This window comes from Balaenoptera musculus, chromosome 18, assembly GCF_009873245.2.
Source record: "Balaenoptera musculus isolate JJ_BM4_2016_0621 chromosome 18, mBalMus1.pri.v3, whole genome shotgun sequence".
Taxonomy (NCBI): Eukaryota; Metazoa; Chordata; class Mammalia; order Artiodactyla; family Balaenopteridae; genus Balaenoptera; species Balaenoptera musculus.
Genome location: NC_045802.1, coordinates 78,096,180 through 78,109,031, shown reverse-complemented (window position 1 = coordinate 78,109,031; position 12,852 = coordinate 78,096,180). Strand labels below are relative to the sequence as shown.

The 12,852-nt window shown below is 49.1% G+C and overlaps 1 long non-coding RNA gene across 1 annotated transcript; it reads right to left on the bottom strand.

Moving 5' to 3' along the window:
* Positions 1 to 3,286: 3,286 nt before the first annotated feature.
* Positions 3,287 to 12,405, bottom strand: LOC118884240. Its single transcript, XR_005017237.1, has 2 exons — positions 12,291 to 12,405; positions 3,287 to 3,694 (listed from the first exon to the last, which is right to left on the bottom strand). It is a non-coding gene; the product is annotated as an uncharacterized LOC118884240 (long non-coding RNA).
* Between the last annotated feature and the right edge of the window lie 447 nt (positions 12,406 to 12,852).

The following is a 12,852-nucleotide window of genomic DNA, read 5'->3' as shown; positions in this document are numbered from 1 at the left end:
TGGAGAAGCCCCGCACGTAAGACACTGAAAGCGTTCCGTCGGTGACGTCTCGGAACGAAGCCTTCCTGGGCTGCACTTTGCTCTGCTGGCTTGGTGGACACCTCCAGAATCCAGCCCCACCTTTATTTGCTGTCTGGGGACGTGGCCTGAGCCCTTTAAGAGTCCGCGGGCCAGCTGGGCCCTGAGTGAGGGCGGCCCCGTCCACCAGCCTGGGTCCCGCCCACAGGGCTGCACGCGCCTGCGGCCCCCGCGGCATCACCATCTACCGCCCGCCTTGTTTGCCGGTCGCTTCCTCCCCGCCCCGCCCCGCACCGCCCCAGAGCGTCCTGCCACCCCTACTGGTCAGAGGCCAGCCTGGCTCACGCGGCTCTCTCCATTCAGCCTCTGGGACCCGCAGGTGCGCCCCAATGCACCCGTCACGGCGCTGGTTTCCCGCGGCTCTGCTCTCTCCTCGAGGACAGGCCCTGCATCATTCACCGGGTCCCGCTACTCCGGCCCCGGCCCAGCATCTGGCCTCCTGGCCGACCCCCATGCACGTGGATGAACGGGACTCCCAGGCGCCCGGCTCTGAGCAGGGTGCTGACCGCGGCCGCCCGGACCAGCGCACCCTCTTGGAGGCCGGGACAGGCGCAGAGCCGGCCCTGCGCCCAAGGTCTGAAGGCGGGGCAGGGCCTCCCCACGCCCCGGAAGGAGGGAGTCACTTTTCTGTTGCTGCTTTGTTCTCTGAGGAGCAGAACTCCCAGTGATGGAGTCGGGAAGGGCGCTCCCCCCGCCCCCGGGTTCTGTTTTTAGCCCGTGCTTCGGGATCTGAGATTCCATGGTGATGGGAGCCACAGAAACAGACAGAAGATCCACTGCCAGAAAGGCCTGCGTTCTGTGCTCCCTGCACAGGAGGGAAAGGTCTCGAGCTGGAGGCTGCAAAACGCTTTCCCACATGATTCTGAAAACAGAGAGAACACGCTGTGGACCACAGCGTTTTAACCCACCCGAGCGTCAGATGGATGTAACAGCAGCTCTAGGCCACTGAGGGCAGAGGGAAGGGGCAGGGTGGTAATTACGCCCATCACCTCCTGAAAGGCCTCACAACTTCTCCCTCCGGAGCCTCTGAGCAGTGCCGCCAACGGCCCCCAGGAAGGTGCAAGGAATCCCATCTGCTGCACTGAAGATGTTACTGGGCTGTAAACGGTGTCTCCGAATCTGCCTGCGTTTTGTGACGAAAGCCCTAAGCACTGGCCATCCTATGACCCGGGCGCCACACACTGACCTCCATCCTCCACCCCCGCCCCCCAATGCTCAAGGCTGCTCTTCACCAGGCAGTGGCGTCTACACACACAGGGTCACTCTACCACCGGAGGTCAAGGGCAAAGAACTGACCCCAGCTCTTTCCACATAACCCATTTGACCACACACTTTTGCTGTATTCTACTCTGAGAACTGGGCCTCCAAGATTCAACACCTAAGTAAGAAAGTTGCAAACAACATTATAAATGTGAGTAACTCTTCTCGGCATCGGGGCAGTTGTCCTGAGAGATGACTGCTCTGGGGACCCGTCTCAGCACTCACCGTAAGCCCACACGGCGAGTAACATTAGCTTCTTTCCACAGACGGGCGCGAGGAGGAAAGAGGCTGAAGGACTGTCTGAGAACTCATGTGCAGAAGTGACAGAGGCAGATCCACACCTGTGTCTGCCCGTCACCTTCCGCCCCAAGGCCAGTCCCAAGTCCCAGCGCCTCTGCTCCGGCGAGCAGTTTGTTTGAGCCCCGTGTAAGGAGGTCAAGGTGCCCTGAGCTGAGCAAATGTCCCTGCAGCTGGTCAGAAGCAGGGCAGAGGGGCTTTGCTCCACCAGGGCCCGGGTTTCCTCACCAGCTGGGTCCGCCCCCAGATGAGAGGTCTCCCCACCAGGATGGGTCTCCCCCAATGGGTCTCAGTGGCTGCATGGCTGAGAACCGGACAAGCTCTCACTGGCAGACCTTGGGAGCCCAGCCTGGAAAGGATTTTCTCTGCAATTTGAGGGAGTTCCTGATTCACTGTGCTCAAATTCCAGCACTGACTTAAGAAGGGAAGGAAGGGGTAAAGGAAGCAAAATGTTTTTTCTTACATGACTCTTCATGTAAAACTTTCTTTTGGAACAAACAACTCCAGTGGGCACAGTCGAAACAATCCTGTACAAATGCAGCAATTTGGGGACAATGGCCTTGGGTTTTACACGGTTACAGGCACCCAGCAGGCTGGGCCACCAGGCCACTCGTGGGAGGCATTTTGTTGGACGTCCAACCTGATTATCACATTTATTAACACAATCAAATGCTCTACTTGGACACAACCCACTTTTACCTTCTTTATAAAAACCCGTGAATAGAAATACCAACGTGGTCAATTATCACCCAGGGAGCAGCTCCAGCTTTATGGATTGGTAATGCAACTGCTTTCAATCGTCGAGCCATGTGACAGATAACAATGATAGATTAAACAGCTCAACTAGAGGCTGCATATTATAATGGCATTTAAGTTAAGCTTTACATCAATATCCACTTCTCTGGACTTCCTTCCAACAGTTTAGCACCATCAGATTAGCCAGGGCGAGTAAAGGAGAAACGTGAGCACCACGTTCAGAAGTCCCAGGATGGAACACTGGATCTTCTTCCTCGGTTGGTCCAGGTCTCATTTTGCCCCATAGGATGTCATACCATATCCTTGACCTATTTTGAACTTGGAGTTCTTGCTCATATTGGCTCTATAATGACGCGACGTATTTGGAGATTAAAGACATGGGTTTGAGTTCGGCTTATTTGGGAAAAGGATCTCCTAAGCCCCAGTTTCCTCATCTAGAGGGCAGCGCCTGCTCTGTCTGCCTCAAAGCACGCATATGGGAATCTTCTAAGCAAATTGTAAACGGATCAGAGGGAACAGTTATCAGTGGAGCGATGAATAAAGTGACAAACTGACCTGATAAATCGCTGTGTGCCCCAAAATATCAGTTCTTGTCCCAGATAAACATTTTTTGGTCGGTGACCAGATAATAAAAGAACATAGACAGATGTTAACCCTGAAAATGGAAAACTGAAATTTGCCAGAAACTTGAGTTGCTGAGGTCTATAAACTAGAGGTGTATTTGCAATACCTCTCAGCAGAAGATGTTTCCCAACTAAAGACTGACCATGCCATAATACTGACCTCTGATCTCTGCTGCAGACCAGGGGCCTTCTGGAACGGAAGATGAAATTAGTCAATGTGGCAAATTCTAGAAGTGTTCTGGGGCAGTGGAAAGAAAACAGTATAGTTCCACTTTAATAACTGCATAACATATGCATTTATTCCATTACTTTTAAACTCCATGGCACCTTTCTAGAATACAGTGCTCATTTATGAGGTACACAGCAAAAGGTCCCACGGAAATGCTTAGGGCTCACGTAGGAGGGTTCAAAGCAGTATTGGACACTTGGAAAATGATGCCTGGATGGAGGCAAGAGAGGAAACGGGATCACACATCTGGGGAGGAGACGGCCGGGAGGCCTTTTTGGTCTTCACGTTTCGCCCGTACTGTGGACTAGAAGATGGTCGCCAGGGGTCCCCCTCGTATGACTTCATTCACTAGTCGCCATTCACCTCTGGGCCCCATGGTGCCCAAGACAGGGCATTGTCACGTGGGCGCCCTGTGAATGTTCTTCTGGACAGAGTGGCTGTTTGAGGTTATCTATAAAGAATATTCTCACATCAGTGAAATGCTTAAAATTGAAATGGAATATGAAGAGATCTTTTTCATAAGAAGAGATTGTCGTCCACCTCGGGTAATTTAAGTGGGACGATATCTGCAGATAGGGATGAGATGGTGACCTCCTGAGGTCCCTTCCAACCCAAGATTCCATCACAGTTTATATGCTTTCCACACCAAAAGCAATAATCCATGTGTGAGACAACTCTTAGAATATCTTAGAACAAAATCTGAGCAAAACAACCTCAGAATCTTCATTATCCTGTGTCTTCCTTTTTTTTTAAACAACAGATGAATTACAGTCACCCCAGAGAAAGCCTTGCGTGTCAGGAGACGGACATCTCACTGGACACAGTGCTTCTGACACTCAGCACCAACTCTCCTGACACCTTATTTTTTGCTGTAGCAAAATATACACGACACAAAAGGAAACGTCGTCACCATTTCTAAGTTCACAGCTCAGTCAGAGGCACGAAGCACATTCACACTGCTGTGCAACCATCACCAGCATCATCTCCAGAACGTTTTCATCTTCCCAAACTGAAGCTCTGTCCCCATTAAACACTCACTGCCCATCCCCCTCCCCCAGCCCCTGCTCACCACGATTCTACTTTCGTTCTCCATGAGTCTGACTATTTCAGGTGCTTCCTGTCAGTGGAATCGTACAATAGCTGTCCTTTTGTCTCTGGCTTGTTTCACTGAGCGTCGTATTTTCAAGGGTCATCCATGCTGCAGCGTGGGCTGGAGTTTTATTCCTTTTTAAGGATGCGGTGTTCCATTGCGTGTATACACATACCGCTTTTTCTTCATTTGCTCATCTGTTGATGGACTCTTGGGTTTTTTCTATCTTTTGGCCATTGTGAATAATGCTCCCAGAGACACTGGTGTACCAATATTTGTCTGCATCCCTACTTTCAGTTCTTTTGGGTACAGGCACACCTTGGAGATAATGTGGGTTCACTTCCAGACCGTGAAATAAATCAAGTATCATAATAAAGCGAGTCACATGAATTTTTTTTGTTTCCCAGTGTATACAAAAGTGATGTCTACACTACACTGTAGTCTATTAAGTGTGCGATAGCTGTTAGGTCTAAAAAAACAGTGTACATACCTTAACTTAAAATACTTTATTACTAAAGAATGCTAACCATCACCTGACAACACAGGGCTGCCACAAACCTTCCATTTGTAAAAATGCAGTATCTGTGAAGGGCAATCAAACAAAGCACTGTAAAACGCTGTATTCTGAACATTAACCCCTTATCGGACATATGATTTGCAAATATTTCCCCCCCTCCTGGGGGCTGCCTTTTCATTCTGAGAAAGTGAGTCCCTTGATGCAATTTTGATGAAGGCCGATGTATCTGTTTTCCCTTTTGCTGACTGTGAATCGTGATATTTTAAGGGCAGGATGTGGCTGAATCTCTCCTGCAGCGTGTACCCTGAGCTGTTCCAAGTGATGGACAGCTGAGAACCGTGAGATACACAGGGCAGGGTGGTCACTGAATACACGCATGCGCACGGCGAGTGCCCCGCCAACCAGAAGCCGGCCCGCTTCCTGGTGGAGCCAGTGGGGCCCCTGAGTGTCCACAGAGAGGAGCCGCGGGGAAGGCGAGATGCCATCGGGGCGCAGGTGGCCCTTCGCCGGCTGCTGCTGCTGAGGGTCTGCTCGCCTGCTATTAACAGGCAACCTCTCCAGCAGCAGGCTGTCCCCATAAGCGTGGTTTCAGAACCTTTTCCCTTCTCCTACCCAGTCGCCACCCCGTGCCGGGGCAGAGCTGCATCAACTGCCCAACCTACGAGACTGTAGCCCAAAGAGATTATTTCTGCGAATGTACTTGGCAAACTGACCACAAGGCACCATCTTTACGTCAGGTATTGCATAATTCGACCAGCGGAAGAAAGAGCCCAGGGCAGCACTTCTCGAAAGCGACCCCCTCCCAGCCCTTTCACCTGCAGGGGTCGTGTCCTTCTCACACCGTTATCTCCAAATCGGGAGGATTTCTGAGCTGATAGAGGAAAAGTGCTTGTAGTGTTGATTTCAGAATGCGAAACTTGGTCATTATCGGATTCTTTCTTAGCATTTAATGTAAAGCCACCTTACTTAAAGCAGTGCACATTTAGTACCTGGCCCAAGTGCTGTAAGAGGTAACTCGAAGAACAACACTACTAAAACAATAACAAGATAGTAGCAGAATTCCTATCAACCGAGGCCGCCCTATCAAAGACAAATAAACCCACCCCACGTGAGCCCGGGGGGATGCAGAGGCAACAGAGGAACCGACGTCCAGAAAGGAGGAGGTCAGCATCGGGGCACACAAGGCAGAAGGGGCCTGTGTGCTGTGTAGGGATGAGAGGAAGGAGCTTCTCAGAGCCGGGAAGCTACCCAATCATCCCATTAACCGACCATCATCCTGCATGGACATCTAACGAAAATATAACAGCAAAAGAACACGAAGCCAACTGCACCACGGACACAGGTCAACCGTGAATAAAACCACACTGCGTGGAGTTACAGCACCGCGAGGGCGTGACCCGAGTGCCACGCGGGGTCAGTGCTGGGGTGCGAGGGGGTCCACGTGAAGACAGCCAGAAGAGCAGGACTCGAGTCGTCTCAACATGGACATCCTTGCCCTTCTCCAGATTATCAAGGTGTGATGCCCGTTCCCGATAAAGACAGCCTTCTCACGAGAGGGGCGAGACACCTCAGCGGCCGGGGCCTCGTTGAAACTTCCAGCTGCCCTGGTCCATTTGCTCACCACCTCCTTGGGGTCACCTCGTCTGGACCCCTGGCACAGCTCCTTGGGCACATACGCCTGGAGTCTGCGGGTCCCAGTAGGTCACCCGTTCCCAGAAGGGATCGTACTGGAAGCTTCCGTGAGTATCCTCCCTCTGGCATCGGGCCTCCCCATCCACGGCGGCTCAGTGGGTGCTGACTGAATGAATAAGTGAAGGTTGAATTGGGCTGGTGCACGCAGCACCCCTTTCACACTGTGGTCTTGGAGGAGCTCAATATTTTCAGGTGATAACTTCATGCTCACAGCTGTGAAACCAAGTAAAGAAAAAACTGCTTTGAAAAAAAATTTAAAGGAAATACTAGTGAATGAAGGTCAGTTTTCTCTAGACCATTCTATCAAATAGGAGATGAGGATGGTGTCATCTACTTTCTCGTTGTAGTGAATATCCAGAAAGACGGTACTTGGAGGGAGAAGAGAGTGAGTGAATCACACAAGCGTGGCTTTCTGGTTGCTGAGGGTCATGAAGACAAGCCACAGGGGAGACAAGCGTGGGGTCTTGTGGGGTATCGCTGTTGGGATGTAGACGGTCTTTAAACTCAGCTCAAGATCCGGAAGTGTCGGGAAGTGCTGCCTGGTCCTCCTGAAAAGATGCACCTGGACAGTCCCCAAGACCCAGCCCGGAAGGGAGAGTCAGAGCTGGGATCCTACAAGGACGGTTGGCTCAGGGGCCCTACCCTTAGAGGCATCTTCAGGCCTGTCTAGCAAGGTCGCAGACACTGTCCTAGCTCTGTGGGCGGAGCTGGGTGGACACAGTGAGGGCTGGGTCGAGAGCAGAGGGGAGGGAAGGAGAGAGGAGGGGTGCCGGCTGTCCGGCACCCCACCGCGCTCTGCGGCCCTGCCAGGAGCTGCCCAGCTGGCTGTGCAGAGGACATCAACCCAGAGACGGTTCTCTGCTGCGAAAGAAAGTAGGAGAGGCTGGGGGTTCCTGCTGGGGGCCGACCCCTGCCTGTCTCCTCACCTCCTCTGCCCTCTTCCCTCCCTGGCAGGTCACTGATTCTCAGCCGACAAACGCTGAGGTGTCCACTCGGCCTGTCCTCACGGAACTGCAGGAAAATCTCCAGGATACGGTCAGGAAAGAAAATCACACGATACTAATTTGAACATTACAACCTCGGCTGGGGCTTTTGGAAAATTAAGAGGATAGAAAGTTCTAGAAACTGGTAAAGTGTGGCTCTGTGCATTTATTTCATTCCTCTAGCACCCTGATGCTCAAAGCGTGGTCCAGCACCACCTGGGAGCTGGTAAGAAAGGCAGGCCTGGCCCCCTTCGACCTCCTGACCCCTCTGCAATCTAAAAGACCCTCAGGGGAATCAGACACATGTGCATGTCTGAGAAGCACTGTTCTAGGACAGCCACAGGTTTTACACGTTGTGCAAGGCCAGGACGACAGTCTGAGGAAACACGAGATGCCTCACCAGACACGCACAGAGGAGAAAACAAGAGAAGCCTGAAAACAACCGCTGACTGACCTTTGGAATGTCCAAACCCTTACAACGGACTGTAGGTTGGAACAGAAAAAGAGAGTAAATATCAGAGTGGCATCGTCTGAAACATGAAGATGTTTTATGGAATACATTCCTTTCAGAGACAAGAGTTAGTTCAAGCCGTTCCAATGAACCTAACTATTTCTGGGGGCAATAATGAAATTAAAGCAGTTGGCTCTTAAGAAAGGAATGAGGGAACCAAATGCCAAAACACAGTGCTTTTGCAATAGTGACAGAGTTCAATGCCAAATAGCAACTGCATGAAAAGAAAAAAAAAAAATTGTAACGGAAGACTGGATTGGGAAATTGGAAAGTAAAGGAAAAAAAAATATATATATATATCACTGAATTGGGAAGCCTACATGAGATTGATTTTATTTCTGTTTATAGAGAACACAATAATACCAGGTACCAATTAGCAGTCCCTTTGGCAAGCTTAAAGAAGCATCACCAGCCAAATAGAGAAATCAAAACCATTTTTCATCTCGTTGGAGTCATTTTTGAGGCACATTTTTGGGAAGAGTGACAGGAGGCTGCTGGTGTTTCCATTTTATGGATGGATAAAAAGAAACAGCCACCGTCAGTTCAGAAGAGGCTCCCTGACAGAGGAAGGCACGGTGACCAGCCCAGACTATAAGCAACAGATTCTGGAAGGATTAGACCACAGGTTCCCAACTTTAGCCGCAGTTGGAACCACCTGCGGAGCTTTACAAACCCTGAAGCCTGGGACTCACCCCCATAAATTCCGACAAAACTGTTCTGCAGACAAGGTCGCAAGCCGCTGGAGTGAGACATCCCCAAATTCAGTGTGCCTGGACCCACCTGTGGGCGCTGTTAAAAGGAGGATCCTGGAGACTTTCGGCTTCCACCTCAGGACGCATAGGGTTGGAAGGAATGTTGTCCCACCCTTATGATGAGAAAGAGTCAGCTTAACTTCAGCTTTGCTCGAACCTGCCAGGGAGCTAAGGTCACGGAGCAAATGACTGGCCCAAGGTTTAAGGAGACCCAGTGCTGCAGGGAGAGAAGAGAGGCCCAGGCTGGGCCACCTCAAGTAGACGGGACAAGACACAGCCAGGAGGAGGTCAGCTACAAGAGCTAAGGGGCTGGTGGAAGCCCGGCGTGAAGCCTGGGCTGCAGAAATTCAGGGAGTCTACACGATCTTGCAGGTTCTTTCCCTGATAACTCCACCAAATGCTCGCGGAAACACTCAGAAAGAGCCCAAGAAGTAGCCCATCTGGTGAAGATGCAGGGAAGAAGAGAGCAGCCACTGGGGAGCAAGGGCCAGGAACCCCACCTGAGTCTTCCCTCATCCCCATCAGAGAACAAAGCCGTGGTCTGCTGGCCTCCCTGCATGGGGAAGCTCATCGCTCTCGCCGGCCAAAGGAGACTGGGTGGGGAGGGGTGGTCAAAACAACCTACTCCTGGGTTTCAAATTTCAGTTCTGAGTCCAGGACTGCTGCCTGGGAGGGGCGGGGGAACTGAGAAAGCCACACCCCCAGACCCAGAACCACCACCAGGCCAAGGAGCTTCGAGTAACAGATAAGGGCAGAATTCCGAGAATCCTGCTGGGAGAGGGATGGGAGAGGAGCAAGGGCAGGCGAGACATCCTCTCTGGGTCAGCGTCAAGGGAAGACTGAAAACGAAGAATCAAATAGGCATCGCGCAGCTGACCCTCCCCTCCCCCAAGTGATCTCTGCAGGAATTTGAAGCCTGCAGTTCACTGAGGGCAGCTATAGCAATGGAAGATCAGAAACCCACCCAACTGCTAACTAGACTAATGGAAAGCTCACACTGCAGGTCCAGGAGGAAGAAAGGCATGCCCGCGTCCAGGCACAAAAACCACTCATCTCACTCTCTGCTGACTGACACACGTATGTAGCTGTCATGAAAAAATTGGGAGGCATACGAGAAAAGCAAGGAAAACCAACACACTCCCAAGAGAGAACAAGCGTCAAAACCAGACTCAGATATGAAACAGTTGTTGGAACTATCTGTCAGGGAATTTAAAATAACTATAATTAGTATGTTAAAGGCTCTAATAGAAAAAGTGGGTCACATGTAAGATCAAATGAGAACTTCAGCAGAGAGACAAAGCATAAGAAAAAAACCACCTGGAAATGCTAGAAATAAAAAATCCACCGTTATAGAGATGAGAATGCCCTTGGAAGGTTCATCAGTGGATTCAGCACAAGCACTGAAGACTCAATAAACCTGAAGGTAAATCAGCAGAAATTACCCAAGTTGAAATACAAAGAGGGAAAGCATAGGATAAATAAAATAACAACATCAAAGAAACAAACATCCAAGAGCTGTGGGACCGCATTAACATTCAAAATATGCACGATTGCAAAACCAAAGGAGAAGACAGAGAATGGGGCAGAAGGAATATCTGAAGTAATATCGGTCAAGAATTCTCAAAAATTAATGACAGATACCAAACCACAGATCTGATAAGCAAAGAGAACACCAAATAGGATAAATACAATACAAAACAAAAACATTCACTTAGGATATTACATTAAACTACTGAAAACAAGAAACAAAGAAAATCTTGAAGGCAGCTAGAGAAAGGAGACACTTTACATGCACAGGGACCCAGAAACCAAGGAAACCAGAAGACAATGGAATCACACCTTTAAACTGTAGAAGGAAGAAAAACTACTGACCCTGAATTCTACACCCAAAGAAACTATATCTTAAAACTAAAAAAGAAATAAGACATTCTCAGGAAAGAACCAAAACTGAGGGAATTCAGTGTCAGCAGCAGTTCCATCAAAAAAAAAAAAAAGCAATATCAGACTAAAACTTGGATCTGCACAAAGACGTGAAAAAGCTCTGGAAACAGAATACATGAAAGTCAACTGAAATTCATTTTTTGCTTTATATGAAAGGTAAACGGTCTGAAGTGGAGGTGGGAGAACTCTATCCAGTTGGTCAAATCTGACCTACTATCTGTTTTTGTTTTACTACAAAGCCAGCTACACCCATTCGTTTGCCTGTCACCCAGGCAGGTTTTTGTGCCCCAGTGGCAGAACTGAGTAGTTGAAATAGATATGACAGAGCCTGTAAAGCCTAAAATATTTAATATCTGGGCCTTTAAATTAAAGAAAAACTTTGCTGACCCCTGGTTTAAAGAAAAAATAGTAGCAATGTATTGTGTGTTGACAGTATTTGTAAAAGTGGAGGTTATGACAAAATAGCACATAGGAAGGGAAGGAGGAATTGGTAATATTTTGTTGCAAGGGCCTTACATGCCACAAAAGTGGGTATAAAATTATTTAAGGCTGGACTAAACCCTTAAATATATATTTGGTATTTATATTTTATTTTAAACTCTAGGGCAACTACTAAGATTTTTCCTAAGAGGTATAAAAGATTAAATGGACTCACAAAAAAATGCCCAATTAACCCAAGAGAATGCAGTAAAGGAAGAAAAGAAGAAAGAAATACAGATGTAAAAAGTAGAAAGCACTTAGCAAATACAACCCAGTGACGTATAAACATGATAATACAACACAACTACTCAGAGCTCATTCCAGGAATTCAAGGATAGTTCAACATTTGAAAGTCAACCCATATAATTCACCACAGTAAGAGACTAAAAATGGAAATTTATATGGTCATCTCGACAGATGCAGAAAAAGCACTGAACAAGATTCAGTGTCCATTCAGGATCTGAAGTCTCAGCAAAGAAGCAACAGAACTGAACTTCCTTAACCTAATAAAGGGTATCTCCAATCACCCTCCAGCTGACATCATACTGAACCATGAGGCACTGACTTCTTTCCCCTGAGGCTGGGAACAAGTTAAGTAGGTCCACGCTTAGCGCTCATATTCATCACACTTGAGACTCTACACGGTGTAACAGGGGAAGAAAAAGAAGTAAATGATCTGCAGATCTGAAAGGGTGAAATAAACTGTTTCTATTTGCAGACGACATGATTATCTATGTAGAAAAAAAAAAATCTTCAAAAAAGCTCCTAGCCCTGGTAAGCGAGTAGAGCAAGGTCAGAGGCTACAAAATACAAGAGTCACCCTGTGCTCCCGTATACCAGCTGAGGAGTCCAGCTTCTGGCCCAAACCCTACGTGTAATACTGCAGGCCCGACCATGGCAATCACAAAGGCTCTACCCGCGGACCTCACAGGGGACATGCCCCCCACCCCAGACTTGGGGCACAGCCCATTCATCACGGTCTCCAAGGGGACTGCACCAAGGACCCAGGCCCCTGGCCAGCCATGCTCCTGTGCACATCCACATTCCCAGCCCAGGCACCCCTAGTTGGGGGCTTCTTTACCTGGGGCCTTCCTCAGGTGCCGCTGCCTAGATCTCCTTGTTGGGGAGGAGTGGGAAATCTCCAGGACACTTTTCTCCGCTCTGACTCAGTACTCACTACTTTTCCACTCCCAGCCCTTCCCCCTCTGCCTCCCCCAAGCCCCTGAGTTCAGTAAAACACAGGAGCCTTCTGTTCAGGGCCCCCTCAGCAGTGAGACGACCCCGTGTCTACACCGGTCCACACAACCCCAGCTGGTGCCATCCTGCGGGCTAAATGCAATGTGGGCACCGTGCTTCCTCTGGCTCACACTGTCACAGTAGGTGATGGAAGGCTGACAGGTGCCTTTACCACTTGGCTTGTTTTCTTAATCAGTTGTTCTGACATCTGGCAGCTCAGCTTTCAGCTCAGCTGAGCTCTTGAATATGAACAATTAGAATTTGAAATTAAAAAAAAAATACCAAACCATAAAGCACTTAAGTATAAAGCTAACAAAATATGTGCAGGATCTGTATACTAAAAACAACAAAATGCCAGTGATAGAAATCAAAGAAGATACAAATTAATAGAGACATACTGTGTTCAC